This window comes from Oryctolagus cuniculus, chromosome 6 (genome assembly GCF_964237555.1).
Source record: "Oryctolagus cuniculus chromosome 6, mOryCun1.1, whole genome shotgun sequence".
Classification (NCBI taxonomy): Eukaryota; Metazoa; Chordata; class Mammalia; order Lagomorpha; family Leporidae; genus Oryctolagus; species Oryctolagus cuniculus.
Window position 1 is genome coordinate 118,385,198 of NC_091437.1, and position 12,534 is coordinate 118,397,731.

The window sequence follows — 12,534 nt, forward strand, 5'->3', positions numbered from 1 at the left end:
TTTGGCACACCAAACAGAGCTCTCAGGCCACACCCATCTCAAGCCCTAAGGCTCCATCAAAAACAGATAGTCCACTTAATCTAGAGTCATAGTATAACAAGAAAAAGCACCACAGTGAAGAAACCAAATATCTCCAATATGCCAAATAACAAACGCAAAAACCGAGGTAATAAAAACAAGGAAGTCACCATGACGCCCTCAAATGAAAAAGACACCCCAATTCAAGATTATGAAGATGATGACATAGAAGAAATGCAAGAAGCAGATCTCAAAAAATTGATAAGAACATTAAGAAGTTCTCAAAAACAAATTCTGGAACTACACAAATCCTTGATGGACAAGATAGAAAATCTCTCTCGTGAAAATGAAATATTAAGGAGGAATCAAAATGAAACGAAACAACTAGTACAACAGGAAACTGTGATAGTGACTGAAGTGAAGAATTCAATAGATCAAATGAAAAACACAATAGAGAACCTTACAAACAGAATGGGTGAAGCAGAAGAGAGAATAACGGACTTAGAAGACAGAGAACAGGAAAGGATACAGTCAGACCAAAGAAAAGAAGAGGAAATTAGAAATCTAAAACATATTGTCGGGAATCTTCAGGATACTATTAAAAAACCCAACATTCGGGTTCTAGGAGTTCCTGAAGGCATGGAGAGGGATAAAGGATTAGAAGGCCTTTTTAGTGAGATATTAGCAGAAAATTTCCCAGGTTTGGAGAAGGACAGAGAAATCCTAGTACAGGAAGCTCACAGAACCCCTAATAAACACGACCAAAAGAGACCCTCACCACGACACGTTGTAATTAAACTCTCCACAGTGAAACAGAAAGAAAAGATCCTAAAATGTGCAAGAGAGAAACGTCAGATTACTCTCAGAGGATCTCCAATCAGACTCACAGCTGACTTCTCATCAGAAACTCTAAAAGCTAGGAGGGAATGGCAAGATATAGCCCAGGTACTAAGAGAGAAAAACTGCCAGCCCAGAATATTATATCCTGCAAAGCTATCATTTGTGAATGAAGGTGAAATAAAGACTTTTTATTGCAAACAGAAATTGAAAGAATTTGTTGCCACTCGTCTAGCCCTGCAAAAGATGCTTAAAGACGTGTTACACACAGAAACAAAGAAACACGGTCATCAATATGAAAGAAGGTAAAGGAAGGAAACTTCACAGCAAAAGATCACAGGGAATTCAAAGCATATATTAGAACTTACCTTTGGCAAATGGCAGGGCAAAGTTACCACTTATCATTAGTCACTTTGAATGTGAATGGCCTGAACTGTCCAGTTAAAAGACACCGATTGGCTGATTGGGTTAAGAAACAAAACCCATCTCTTCACTGCTTACAAGAAACACATCTTTCCAACAAAGATCCATACAGACTGAAAGTGAAAGGCTGGAAAAAGATATACCATGCCAACAGAAATGAAAAAAGAGCAGGCATAGCCATCTTAATATCAGACAACATAAACTTTACCACAAAAACTGTTAAAAGAGACAAAGAGGGACACTATATCATGATTAAGGGATCAATTCAACAGGAAGATATAACAATTATCAATGTATATGCACCTAACTACAGGGCACCAGTTTATCTAAAAGATTTATTAACGGACTTAAAGGGAGACTTAGACCCCAATACAGTAGTACTGGGGGACTTCAATACTCCACTCTCAGAAATAGACAGATCATCCGGTCAGAAGATCAACAAGGATACAGTAGATTTAAACGACACTATAGCCCAAATGGATCTAACAGATATATACAGAACTTTCAATCCTACAGCTAAAGATTTTACATTCTTCTCAGCAGTACATGGAACCTTCTCTAGGATTGACCACATACTAGGCCATAAAGCAAGTCTCAGCAAATTCAAAAGAATTAGAATCATACCATGCAGCTTCTCAGACCATAAAGGAATAAAGTTGGAAATTAGCAACTCAGGAATCCCTAGAGCATACGCAAACACATGGAGATTGAACAACATGCTCCTGAATGAACAATGGGTCATAGAAGAAATCAAAAGAGAAATCAAAAAAACTTTCTGGAAGTAAATGAGGATAACAGCACAACATACCAAAACTTATGGGACGCAGCAAAAGCAGTGTTAAGAGGAAAGTTTATATCAATAGGTGCCTACATCAAGAAATTGGAAAGACACCAAATAGATGAGCTTTCAATTCACCTCAAGGATCTAGAAAACCTACAGCAAACCAGACCCAAATCTAGTAGGAGAAGAGAAATAATTAAAATCAGAGAAGAAATCAACAGGATTGAATCAAGAAAAACATTCCAAAAAATCAGTCAAACGAGGAGCTGGTTTTTTGAAAAAATAAACAAAATTGACACCCCATTGGCCCAACTAACTAAAAAAAGAAGAGAAAAGACCCAAATCAATAAAATCAGAGATGAAAAAGGAAATGTAACAACAGACACCACAGAAATAAAAAGAATCATCAGAAATTACTACAAGGACTTGTATGCCAGCAAACAGGGAAACCTATCAGAAATGGATAATTCCTGGACACATGCAACCTGCCTAAATTGAACCAGGAAGACATCAAAAACCTAAACAGACCCATAACTGAGACAGAAATTGAAACAGTAATAAAGGCCCTCCAACAAAGAAAAGCCCAGGACCAGATGGATTCGCTGCTGAATTCTACCAGACGTTTAAAGAAGAACTAACTCCAATTCTTCTCAAACTATTCAGAACAATCGAAGAAGAGGGAGTCCTCCCAAATTCTTTCTATGAAGCCAGCATCATCTTAATTCCTAAGCCAGAGAAAGATGCAGCACTGAAAGAGAATTACAGACCAATATCCCTGATGAACATAGATGCAAAAATCCTCAATAAAATTCTGGCTAACAGAATGCAACAACACATCAGAAAGATCATCCACCCAGACCAAGTGGGATTTATCCCTGGTATGCAGGGATGGTTTAATGTGCGCAAGACAATCAATGTGATACACCACATTAACAGACTGCAGAAGAAAAACCATATGATTATCTCAATAGATGCCGAGAAAGCATTTGATAAAATACAACACCCTTTCATGATGAAAACTCTAAGCAAACTGGGTTTGGAAGGAACATTCCTCAATACAATCAAAGCAATCTATGAAAAACCCACAGCCAACATCCTATTGAATGGGGAAAAGTTGGAAGCATTTCCACTGAGATCTGGTACCAGACAGGGATGCCCACTCTCACCACTGCTATTCAATATAGTTCTGGAGGTTCTAGCCAGAGCTATTAGGCAAGAAAAAGAAATTAAAGGGATACAAATTGGGAAGGAAGAACTCAAACTATCCCTCTTTGCAGATGACATGATTCTGTATTTAGGGGACCCAAAGAACTCTACTAAGAGACTATTGGAACTCATAGAGGAGTTTGGCAAAGTAGCAGGGTATAAAATCAATGCACAAAAATCAACAGCCTTTGTATACACAGACAATGCCATGGCTGAGGAAGAACTTCTAAGATCAATCCCATTCACAATAGCTACAAAAACAATCAAATACCTTGGAATAAACTTAACCAAAGACGTTAAAGATCTCTACGATGAAAATTACAAAACCTTAAAGAAAGAAATAGAAGAGGATACCAAAAAATGGAAAAATCTTCCATGCTCATGGATTGGAAGAAGCAACATCATCAAAATGTCCATTCTCCCAAAAGCAATTTACAGATTCAATGCAATACCAATCAAGATACCGAAGACCTTCTTCTCAGATCTGGAAAAAATGGTGCTGAAATTTATATGGAGGCACAAGAGACCTCGAATAGCTAAAGCAATCTTGTACAACAAAAACAAAGCCGGAGGCATCACAATACCAGATTTCAGGACATACTACAGGGCAGTTGTAATCAAAACAGCATGGTACTGGTACAGAAACAGATGGATAGACCAATGGAACAGAATTGAAACACCAGAAATCAACCCAAACATCTACAGCCAACTTATATTTGACCAAGGATCTAAAACCAATTCCTAGAGCAAGGACGGTCTATTCAATAAATGGTGCTGGGAAAACTGGATTTCCACGTGCAGAATCATGAAGCAAGACCCCTACCTTATACCTTACACAAAAATCCACTCAACATGGATTAAAGACCTAAATCTACGACCTGACACCATCAAGTTACTAGAGAACATTGGAGAAACCCTTCAAGATACTGGCACAGGCAAAGAATTTCTGGAAAAGACCCGGGAGGCACAGGCAGTCAAAGCCAAAATCAACTATTGGGATTGCACCAAATTGAGAAGTTTCTGTACTGCAAAAGAAATAGTCAGGAGAGTGAAGAGACAACCGACAGAATGGGAAAAAATATTTGCAAACTATGCAACAGATAAAGGGTTAATAACCAGAATCTATAAAGAGATCAAGAAACTGCACAACAACAAAACCAACAACCCACTTAAGAGATGGGCCAAGGACCTCAATAGACATTTTTCACAAGAGGAAATCCAAATGGCCAACAGGCACATGAAAAAATGTTCAAGGTCATTAGCAATCAGGGAAATGCAAATCAAAACCACAATGAGGTTTCACCTCACCCCGGTTAGAATGGCTCACATGCAGATATCTACCAACAACAGATGCTGGCGAGGATGTGGGGAAAAAGGGACACTAACCCACTGTTGGTGGGAATGCAAGCTGGTCAAGCCACTATGGAAGTCAGTCTGGAGATTCCTCAGAAACCTGAAGATAACCCTACCGTTCTACCCAGCCATCCCACTCCTTGGAATTTACCCAAAGGAATTTAAACTGGCAAACAAAAAAGAGGTCTGCACCCTAATGTTTATTGCAGCTCAATTCACAATAGCTAAGACCTGGAACCAACCTAAATGCCCATCAACGGTAGACTGGATAAAGAAATTATGGGATATGTACTCTTTAGAATACTATACCGCAGTAAGAAACAACGAAATCCAGTCATTTGCAACAAAATGGAGGAATCTGGAACACATCATGCTGAGTGAAATAAGCCAGTCCCAAAGGGACAAATACCATATGTTCTCCCTGATCGGTGACGACTGACTGAACACCAAGAGGGAAACCTGTTGGAGTGAGGTGGACACTATGGGAAACGGTGGCTTGATCAGCATAGCCCTGACTGTTAATGAACAACTTAATACATTATCCCTCTTAGTAGTTTTTTTATCTGTTCTACTTAATATGACTGGTTTAGTTCTGTAATTGGTGCACAGTTATTCTTAAGTGTTGAAAATTAACTGAAATGTGATCCCTGTTGAACATGGGAGTGGGAATGGGAGAGGGAAGAGATGTATAATTTGGGACATGCTCAGGCTGACTTGCCCCATGTGGTGGAGTTGGAAGCATACCAGGGGATTCCAATTAAGTCGTACTTTGGAAATATGAGGTGGCATGTACCAATGCCATCTCACTGTTCCAGGTGATCAATTTCAGTTCACAGTTGGTCATGGTGGAGGGAATGGCAGTCAAAGGGAGCACATAGACAAGACTAGTACCTGCTAACGCTAACCGATGGAGTAAATAAAGGGGAGAGTGATCCAACATGGGAAGCGAGATACTCAGCAGACTCATAGAATGGCAGATGTCCTAAATAGCACTCTGGCCTCAGAATTAGCCCTAAAGGCATTCGGAGCTGGCTGAAAAGCTCATGAGAGTATTTCAGGCATGGAAATCCAAGACACTCTGGCAAAAGATCTCTGCGAGTGAGATCCCAGTGGAAAGTGTCGCTCCCCCTCTTCGTGGAGGAACGACACTAAACCCTGCCTAGGCTTCATATCCGAGTCACGGCACCATTATGTCGCTCCCCGTCTTCGTGGAGGAACGACACAGGACCCTGCGCTGTTCTTTCGTCTGCTCGGCCCTCCCCGGGTTTGCTGCTGGTTCTTCCCGGGTTGGCTACTATCCCTTCCACCTCCGTGGAAGGGCAGTTCCCCCTGGCCACATTCCCCACTTCCGCAGGGGAGCGGCACACCGCCGGCCGGCTTTCTCGGGGGCTGCACGGGTTCCCTTAGATGTTCCCCATAGATGTTCCCGGTACATGCCGTCTCTCTCCTCCTTTATAGTCCTCCTCCGCCAATCCCAACTCGGCTGCCCACACGCCGAGTACGCTGCTCTCCAATCAGGAGCAAGTCCTACAGTTTATTGGTTGAACTGGAGGCAGCTGTGCGGAAGCTGTTTACTTCTCTCCCATCGCCATATTGTGGGAGAGCAGATGCATAGAATAAGTCTTAATTCCAGTAACTCAGTCTAGTCCGGTTTGCTCCCCACAGAAAGAACAGGTCATCAAAGAAGGAGGTACCTTTCTCTGAAGGGAGGAGAGAACCTCCACTTTGACTATGACCTTGTCTAAACAAGATAAGAGTCGGAGAACTCAGAGGGCTTCCATAGCCTTGGAAACTCATGACTGGAGCATAGGGAGACTACTGATGCCATAGACAGGAGTGCCAATTGGTAAAGTCAACAACAGGAGTCACTGTGCACTTACTCCTCATGTAGGATCTCTATCCTTAATGTGCTGTACATTGAGATTTAATGCTATAACGAGTACTCAAACAATATATTTCACTTTGTGTTTCTATGGGGGTGCAAACTGTTGAAATCCTTACTTAATGCATACTAAACTGATCCTCTGCAAAAAAAAAAAAAAAAAAAAAAAGAAATTATCAATTCCCAACTTGACTCTCACTGGGATTAAACATGACAATAGGTCTGCTCTGATTTCATCATCATTTTAAAAAATCATCTATTATTTTTCACTTTATGTTTCTGTGTGGGAGCAAACTGTTGAAATCCATACTTAATGTATACTAAGCTGATCTTCTGTATATTAAGATAATCGAAAATGAATCTTGATGTGAATGGAAGGGGAGAGGGAGTGGGAAAGGGGAGGGTTGTGGGTGGGAGGGACGTTATGGGGGGGAAGCCATTGTAATCCATAAGTCGTACTTTGGAAATTTATATTCATTAAATAAATGAAAATAAAAAAAATAAAATAAAAAAGGTTAAAAGTGTTGATAAGGATGTTGCACAATGGGAAACTCTTGTATATAGATAGAAAGATTGAAATTATCACAGCTGATATGGAAAACACCATCAAAGTTCCTCAAAAATATTGCTTTATGGTTCTCTGATTTCACTTAGGAGAATAGGAGAGTACTTCCAAAAAAATTCATGAACAATGAAATTAAAAGACAAGTTCATTTTTGTGCAAAAATTTTTTTTGAAAAACAAGCATAGTTTTTTCATAGTATGTGTTTTCCATTAACTTTTTGAAGACCCCTTGTATATTTGAATTCCAAAATTTTTGTACCAAACAAACATCATTTAATTCTATATTTCTGTGAATTTTTGAAGTACTTTTATATACATATGAATTAAAAGCGGCATCCCAAAAAAAAAAAAAAAAAAGAAATAGGCAAAGAACTTAAACTGACATTTTTCAAAAGAAGAAATCCAAATGGCCAACAGACACATGAAAAAATGCTCAGGATCACTAGCTGTCAGAGAAATGCAAATAAAAACCACCTGCCAGAGAGAGAGAGAGAGAGAGAGAGAGAGATCTTCCATCTGGTGGTTTATTCCCTAAATGGCCCCAGGGTCCAGGACTGAGCCAGGCCAACTACAAAAGCATGGAACTCCATCCAGGGCTCCCATGTAGGGTGGTTTTATCCCCCTCTACCCGGTTCGAATGGCATTCATACAGAAATCAACAAGCAACAAATGCTGGGGAGAATGTAGGGGAAAAGGTATGCTAATCCACTGTTGGTGAGAATGTAAACTGGTCCATGCACTGTGAGGACAGTATGGAGATACCTCAGAAATCTGAATATAAACCTACCATACTGCCCAGCCATCCATTCCTGGAAATTGACCAAAGAGAAATGAAGTCAGCATATGAAAAAGTTATCTGTACTCCCATGTTTATTGCATCTCAATTCACAATAGCTAAGATATGAAGTCAACCTAAATGTCTAACAACTGAAGACTACTTAAAGAAATTATGTGATATGTACACCATGGAACACTACTCAGTGGTTAAAAAAAAAAAGAAATCTTTTTGTTTGCAACAAAATGGATGAGGAAAACATCATGCTCAGTGAAATAAGCTAGTCCCAAAAAGGACAAACACCATGTTCTCCCTGATCTGTGATAGCTAATAGAGTACTAAAAGTAACCTGTAGAAGTGAAATTGACATTTTGACATGCATTGACTTTAAACAACCCTTTTCTTGACTGTTGAGGAACAGTGTTTTTTCATACTACTTGTTGAACTCTTTAGTATAGAGTTAATGTTATGTGTATAAAGTTAATTGAAAATAGATCTTAGTAAAAAATAATAATTGAAATAGGAGAGGGAGGAGGAAGAAGGATAGGAGCGCAGGTGGGAGGAAAGGTACAGTGGGAAGAATCACTATGTTCCTAAAGTTGTATTTATGAAATGGGTGAAGTTTGTATACATTAAATAAAAGAGTTCTAGGAAACAAAAACATAATTATTTGATTTTAAAACATCAGCTAGCACCTTTAATATACAAACTAATGTTACAGCATAACAGGTGTTCCAAGCACTTACCCAGTTTCAGAAAATTGTGACAGAAGTGGTCTTATTTTTGAAAATTTCAAAAGGAATTTGACTATAATATGAAAAATGAACTTAATGAATTGAGAAAAAATGTGTGCTGAATTAACCATTCAATCATATAATCTCTTGTTAAAAGCAGTGACTACTCTGGCTGCTGGAGATAGAGAAAAAACAAAGCAAATAAAAAGTCCTGCTTTAATCTGGTTTATAATCTTGTGAGATAATGACAACATGCAAGACCATAAATATAAAATAGTTTATTAGGTTGTGGTAAATGCCATAGACCAGGAAGATAATATAAAGGCTTGGATGGTGGTCAAAGATTCCCTTAAGAAGATGACTTTTTAATAAAGACACAAAGAAAAGTAAGGAAATTGGTCATGCAGATACCTTGGGGAAGAATAATTCAGTAGAGAGAATAGAAAATGCAAAAAAACATGAGATGCCCTGACATGTTCAAAGAACAGCAAAAACACCCAGCATGTCCAGAGCAAGTGAAAAAGGATGACAATAGTAGTTAGAGATGAAATTGGAGAAGAAACAAAGCATCAACTTGTATAGCCAGGCCAGTTGAAGAGTTTTTATGAGTGAAATAGGGAGAGCTCCAAAAGAGTTCTGAGTAGTGAGGATGGAAAAGGACAGTAAAAGATGATGTTAGAGGCACAATGGGGACTCTTATTCTTTAATTTATGCTATATATATTTTTCCCAAAATATCTGTGAAACAAATACACAAAATAAACAAAAAATATTAAAAGCAATATTCAATAACTGGTATTTATTTGCTGATTATCTTAATATTTTAAATACTCACTACACAGAAATATTTATTAAATCCAATATACAGCTATCAAAATATCATAAAGTACAAAAATACAAAAACGTATTAAATATCAAGAGAGAAATAATTCATGCAGCAACAAATCCTAGTAGGCAATTAACAATACTAAATGATTTAACAAACAAATAAGATATAGATTTAAAGTTTGTGATTTTTGCTTTATTTCCTTGGATTTGTCAAAATACCACAAAATATACACAAGTAAAAATATTTCCTCATTGTAATACTGCCTTCCATAGAACTATGTTCTGAACCCAAGCACACTGCCAGAGGCAAACAACATAAAACAAGAAAAACAAAGTAAAAGAAAACAAACCACAAATCAAAACACCTTTGCCAAATGTTAAACCAAATAAACATACCTTGTGTTGTGTCCTTGATGCTGCCAAGTCTGAACACTGGAGAGCTGCCAAAGGATAAATTGTTTCCAAAAGCAAGGTCTTTACCAAGGAAGCTGTATTTGCATCCCTGGCAAATTCAATTCCAGATACCAAAAATAATATATTCTTCGTTGCTTTTTCTCACTGCAATTCAAAATAGAGTATAAAACAGTACTAAATGGATGATCTCCAGTTCCCTAAAGGTCCATAAAACAAAATCACAGTGAAAGTATTTAAAAAGTTCCCTCCCAGCACACCAGGGCCTGCGTGGGCCACGTGGGGACCCCGCGGCGTCCTCTTCTCTGAGCAGACACACACTTCAGCCTCTTGTGGTGTTTATCTGTCTTCCCCAGAGCACCTCTGAACTCAGGCCTTTCCCCCAGACCTGCTGGGCCGAACCTTTGGTGTCTGTAAGCAGCCACTTCCTTTAGAAGCCGGGGCTCCTGAGGTACCGCCATTAGGGCTAGTGCACTTCCAGGAGCAGGGAGGCTCATGGGCTTGATCCCAAGGGTGCTTTTGGCAGGGGGCTCTGGGGGAGGGCTCAGACCCCAGCCCCACAGCCCCTGTGCTGTGCGTCGTGTTCTACCTGCCGTGGTGCGTGCAGCCCTTTTGGACAGGTAGGGCTTATCAGCCAGTGTAGACCTGAAGCCCTGGCTGCGGGAGCAGGCCGAGCGTAGTTGTGGGTGGAGAAGCTTCCCCTGTGCACCACTTCGCATCGCACACCGGCTGCCTCGCTGTAACTCGCTCTGGTCTGGTAATGGCCAAGCTCGTTTTTAGAAATCTCTCTTACCTTTATCTATCTACTGTGTTTTTCTGAGTATGTAAGTGTAAATAGTATAATTCGCAGAGCAAGGTCCTTGGCAATAACTTTGTTCTGTATTGTGTTGACCACTGGAAACGCGACCACCATGGATGTCCCCCGGGGCAGGGCTTCAGTAGGACTCTGACTTTCACCCTGGGCGTGGCTGGAGCTGCAGCCCACGGGAGTGGACTCTCAGTGCCTCGCCTGGAGATGCCTGGCCGGCCCGCACAGGAAGCCCTGCTGCCAGCCGTGCAGGCGGCGCCCCCGCTGCGGCTCCCTCACGCCGTGTTGGACTCTGCCAGAGACTCTGACCCGCTGGTCCGTCGGCTGCAGTTTGTATGGATGCCCTGACATGTTACATTCCCCCCCCCCACCCCGTCTGGATGAATAAAAATAAATGCTTCCGTCTTAAAACCAAAAAAAAAAAAAAAAAAAAAGAAAAGAAAAAAAAAAGTTGTTTCTTGATATGCTAACTCTATTACCTGTTAAAATCAAGTAAGTTTCTATGGTCAAATATATTTGGAAAATACTGCATATTGTGTCCCATTTTCACAAGGTATGTTTTAAAAATAAGGGATGTGAGAAGCCCTCTAATAGAAAATACTATTTAAGTTTATTTGACCCAATGTGTCCCAAATGGTTATCTGAAAAATAGTAGAAGATACTTTTCCTATATTTTAGAGTCAAATATTAATGTAAAGAGACTTATTTGAAATTCTTTTGTCTTATTTCAATTTTAAAGAGTTGACTTACAAAACTTTTATTTAGTCAATTATAAACTTCTCAATATATTTCCAAATGTCCAATAAAAAGCAACTAAGGGTCTAGGGATTCATGATGGTTGAACAGTCACAAAATCCAATGACTTCAGTTCAGAAAGATACCAGGAAAATAAACAAAGAACCATGTTCCCAGTGAACTGATTGAGATGAATTTTCAGTAAAAAATGGACAAAACAGAGTAAGAAATGTGCCAGGGGATTCCAATAAAATCCCATCAAGGTGGCATGTACCAATGCCATCTCCTAGTCCCAGTGATCAATTTCAGTTCACAGTTGTTCATACTGATAGGTCTAAGAGTCAAAGGGATCACACAAACAAGACTAGTGTCTGCAAATACTAACTGATAAAATCAAAAAGGGAGAGAATGATCCAACATGCGAAGTGGGATACACAGCAGACTCATAGAATGGCAGATGTCATAAATAGCACTCTGGCCTCAGAATCAGCCCTTAAGGCATGCGGATCCGGCTGAAGAGCCCATGACAGTATTTTAGGCATGGAAAGCCAAGACACTCCGGCAAAAAAACAAAAACAAAACAAAACAAAACCTAAATGAAAGATCTATGCTAGTGAGATCCCAGTAGAAAGAAAGGGCCATCAAAGAAGGCGGTGCCTTTCTTTGAAGGGAGGAGAGAACTTCCACTTTGACTATGACCTTGTCTAAATAAGATTGAAGTCAGCGAACTCAAGAGGCTTCCATAGCCGTGGCAACTCATGACTAGAGCCTAGGGAGATTTCTGATGCCATAAACAAGAGTGTCAAATTGTTAAATCAACAACAGGAGTCACTGTGTACTTACTCCTTTTGTGGGATCTCTGTCCTTAATGTGTTGTCCAATGTGAAGTAATGCTATAACTAGTACTCAAACAGTATTTTACACTTTATGTTCTCTGTGGGTGCAAACTGATAAAATCTTTACTTAATATATACTAAATCGATCTTCTGTATATAAAGATAATTGAAAATGAATCTTGATGTGAATGGAATGGAAGAGGGAGCAGGAGATGGGAGGGTTGCAGGTGGGAGGGAAGTTATGGGGGGGGAAAGCCATTGTAATCCATAGACTGTACTTTGGAAAATTATATTTACTAAATAAAAGTTTAAAAAATGGACAAAACAGAACACAAAGAGCAGTG

The 12,534-nt window shown here is 39.6% G+C and overlaps 1 protein-coding gene across 6 annotated transcripts in view; it reads right to left on the reverse strand.

The window, feature by feature from the left end:
- The window catches only part of TRIQK (triple QxxK/R motif containing), a 120,928-nt gene that overhangs the window by 92,254 nt on the left and 16,140 nt on the right, over positions 1-12,534 (reverse strand). For 4 of the 6 annotated variants that reach the window (XM_008255727.4, XM_008255725.4, XM_051843885.2 and 1 more), the window contains exon 2: positions 9,797-9,958. The exons of the other annotated variants lie outside the window; for them this stretch is intronic. The gene's annotated coding sequence lies outside the window, so the exon portion shown is untranslated. The remainder of the gene's footprint in view (positions 1-9,796; positions 9,959-12,534) is intronic. 6 annotated transcript variants of the gene reach the window in all.